The sequence below is a fragment of the Protopterus annectens genome, chromosome 2.part1 (genome assembly GCF_019279795.1).
Source record: "Protopterus annectens isolate FY-2018-M chromosome 2.part1, PAN1.0, whole genome shotgun sequence".
In the NCBI taxonomy this organism is placed as follows: domain Eukaryota; kingdom Metazoa; phylum Chordata; order Ceratodontiformes; family Protopteridae; genus Protopterus; species Protopterus annectens.
This window is the reverse complement of record NC_056729.1, coordinates 503138562-503142703: the sequence shown is the minus strand read 5'-3', so window position 1 is coordinate 503142703 and position 4142 is coordinate 503138562. Positions and strand designations below refer to the sequence as shown.

Below are 4142 nucleotides of genomic sequence, written 5' to 3'. Positions count from 1 at the left end.
GTGAGGATTAAGTGGGATATATTGATCCTCCATAGAACAAAGTGGTTTAGGATTACCTAATTTGTATGGATATTTTAGAGATGCACAGTTAAGGCACCTATACATAACACAAGCAAAATGTTATAAATCAAAGTAAAAAGCTGTGATGATAAAGCAGGAGGCATGGGTTCTAGAAATAAGGAGAGAGGAGGATTGTGAATACAGATCCTTAAAGGGAATAACAATAACCATACAGAGTACTACAGTCATAAAGTTGCAGAAAGTATTCCAAGAACCAAGTCAACATGGGCATGAAGAAAAGAGATTTTGCCAATAGTGATTACTGTAAGGAGGGGTACAGAAGTAGGCAAGGTGGGGAATGGAATATACTGGACAAAACTGGCAAAGAAATCAAGACATTTTGAGCAAATAACTAGAGAAAAAATGTAATAAAATGGGATGAGGCTAAGCAGACGTTTGCACTGCAGGTTACAGATTATCTTCCCTACCAGGGGCTGATATCAGAGTATAGGCAAAGACAAAGGAATAGAGGGGTCCTGAGTGAAAGACCAGCTCTAGTAGGAGTTTAATAGAGCCTAGAACAGAAGCTGCTGTTACAAATGAATAATTAGTAGTGTGTAAAATATTAAAAGATAACTATAAGAATTAAACAGAGGAAATTAGAAAAGATTGGGAAGAAAGACTGGAAAAGCAATTTACAAACAAACAATGGAAGAACATGTGTATGGCTCCTAAGTATGCAACAAAGTACAGAAGCTTTAGGATTTTTGCTTGGAAATGTTTACATTGGTATTTTTTACCCAAAACAGTCTTCAAAATAATTTTCCTCAGATATATAGCAAATGCTGAAGGTGTGATGGGAAAAACAGAGGAAACAATGAACCTGGTTTGGGGGAATGTGATGAGCTGACAGATTTTAAAACTACACTACTCTGCTAGAAATATTGGGGAAATCATTTGCTGTAACTAAATAGCCTAGACATCATAAGGCCTTATTAAATGCAATGTACTGGTGGCTAAAAAATACTAGAAAACGGAAATCATAATTTAAAGTAACTGTAATTGAAGTATTGAATATTGTTAAAGAGATAAAATAATTGTAAGTGGGATCTACAGAAAAGCGAAGGAGCAAATTACATAGAAAAGCTGAGATTGTGGGAACAATGCATGCATAATAATGTTTAGGATGAGGAGTGCGGTTTAAGAGAAGGCAGAAATTGTACAGTTTATGTAATGTCAGAGTGCATAACAGTTGTTAAAATGAAAGAGATTATATGAACTATATAATGCAATGAAAAAAATATTATAGGATCATAGGAAGTTACTAGGCTATTGGCCCTGAGGCTCTTACAAGCCTAGCCTTGCAGAAAGCACCCGGATTTGAACCAGGGACCTCATGATCTGCAGTCACATGCTCCACCACTGAGCTACACCCCCTATGATTTGTTTTAATTTCTGTTAATGTATGTGTGTCTATGTCTTAAGTAATAATTTAATAAAGGTGTTTAAAAAACAAATAGAACTATGTATGCATGAGTTAAAGGGTTCTTAATTGTAAAAACAGAAAATATGTGCTTCCAGTTGATGCAGTTAAATCTGCCAAAAGTATGTGATGGTTAAATATGACACTTAGAAAAATCATAACTGGAGCACCTACTTAGTTTATATGGCATTTAGAAAAATGTGCCAGATCATGACTGGAGCACCTATGGAGTTTTTCTGCTTGAACTGTTCACTTGTAGTTCTCTTTTAAAAACAAATTACTCCATATGCACCTTTGCAGATCCTTTGCACCGGGCACTAAATATTAAACCTGTAAGTGGAACTCTAAGGTCAAGTTTACAGCTTCTTCTTTCTTGGTCCCTTCCCAGCAGATGTTAGTTTGCTTGTCTAAAGAGTTCACTATTGGAGGTCCTAAAGTTTGAAACTCTTTATTATCCACAATGTGGAAGAGCAAACTTTAATGATTTTCAAGGTATGTCTGAAATTTTTAGTGCAAGAAGATGCACGCTGCAAATGTACGCATGGTATTATATAAATGCCTACTAGGTGGTTTGGGTGACTAGAATGATGACTATAACATAAATGGCAGTGTTATGTTTTACTTTAAAATGTGTAATTCTTTCTGAGATGTGTCCAGTACTTAGTGCTTCTGCCATGTATACCTGTTTTAATTCCCATTTTATTTCACTGTAACCAGGGAATGACTGAAAAAAGGTCCCATGAAAACAGTGCACCTACCTGTAAAAGTAAATATTTTAATGTCCTGGCATGTGTCCACTGTACCTATGACCAGTGAAGAAGATAACTGTGGAGTTGTGCAGTACACATTAGTAGGGAGAGAAATAATCTAGTAGTGTGTTGGGGGGCACAGCAATAAGGCTGCCTTACTTGAGACAACAGGGGAGGGAATGAGGGCCACAGTTGGGGATCGGCCCTATGTATCATTTGAAGGGTTATAGACAGTGGTAGAACTAATGAGATGGCTCAGAGAGTATCAAAAATAGAGTGGAAAAAAGTTATTAAAGGAGACTGTGCTTGGAAGTGGACTCCATGGATGGTGGAAGGTTTAAAGGGGAAAGAATGGGAGCAAAAAGGAAATATACAATGAGAAGGGTAGAGGGAATGTCCCACATGTGGTGCACTCGTATTCATATGGTCATGGCTGTCCACGGAGACAGGCTGAGAGAAGAACAGTCACAGTTATGGGAGCTATCGCAAGGGACAGAGGCTCAGAAGAATACTACAACTGCAAAAAAGGAAGGGCCAGACATTATCGGGTACTATTGCACAAAGATAGGGTAGGGTGAGGAAAGGTGGCTATCTTATACATCTGCCAAGAGGGTGTTATTCGGACAATTAAATTATTTAGTATTGGAAATGGGAATTACTTTTAAGAAGGTACATATAGAAAAGGAAAAAGTGAAAGGTAGCTGGTGAAGGGAGACATAGTGACAGGAGGCTTAGGAAGTAGAAGGAGTTAAGAGAGGCAATGGCAGAGAAGGATAAGCATAGAAAAGCTGCTTGTTGAAGAGATGAAAGTGAGTAGTACAGGGTCATAGGTCTTTACTAGGCCAATGACCACAAGGGCCTTTTAAGCCTAGCCATGCATCCCAAATCTCTGACAAGTTCTTGTACCCTTGATAAGTGTAAGCATGGGCCTGGGAGACGAATCATTTACAGGTTACCTGTTTGCATCAGAAACATAGTATAGCTGCCATGTGCACTGCCTGAGGAAAACAGTTGTAATAATTTTCTAATACCTAACAGTCATGGATGTAGCTCCAGCCAGGATATGGTAAACAGCACAGTTCTGCAGGTCAGATGTGCAGAGGGTGTAGAAGGGAGGGGGTGGGAGTTGTGACATCTGTTATTTATAACACAGAAAGGAGCCTTAAGACTCCAATCAAGAGGAGTAAGTTGATGTAAAGACTGGAAAGGTAAAGTGTCAAGCTGGTACTGTTGCAGGAGATTAAGTTAAAAGAAGTGTCAATGAAGTGAGACATTCATAAGTATCTATAGGGAATTCTGTTAGAACAAGGGATAAAATAGGAGCAGCGATCCTAATTATGACAAGAGGTTGTAGAAAAGGTGGTGTCAGTCCAAAGTGCTAAGGGTAGAATATGGATAATAATAATAATATACTGCATTACTGCAGTAGAGAAGGCACAACTAAGACAGCCTCTACAAGATTTGGATAAGTGGAAAGTGATAAAGGACACAGTGGTGGTGGGAGTAGATTGTAATGCAATGGTGCAATCTACATAACTGGATGGTGGTTAAGAGGGTTATTCTAAATGCAAACATGACCTGGTGTGTGAGACAGAGAGAGAGAGTGGCTTTCTTCATAGTGGACAATCAAGTAGAATATTAAAACAGAGTTTAAATTTACTGAAAATGAAAGGCAAAAAATGAGATTGGTTCATGGTGAGAACTGAATATGTTATGAATGTATGAGGGCTGCTTATCCAGCCATGCCCATACAGTAATAGAAAGGATTTCTGTGAAGGTAGTAAGTCAGGGGTGTAGATGAAATCCTTGGAAGTGGAGGTACCAAGAACACAGAGAAGGGACGGGAATGGTTAGGAAAATATACAAGGAGAATAAGGGACCATAGCAAGGACAGAGTAAAATTTGATGGA

At 38.4% G+C, this 4142-nt stretch overlaps 1 non-coding gene across 1 annotated transcript; it reads right to left on the bottom strand.

Annotated features, from left to right (window-relative positions):
* Positions 1 to 1365: 1365 nt before the first annotated feature.
* On the bottom strand, positions 1366 to 1437 carry TRNAC-GCA. The gene has a single exon. It is a non-coding gene; the product is annotated as a tRNA-Cys (tRNA).
* Between the last annotated feature and the right edge of the window lie 2705 nt (positions 1438 to 4142).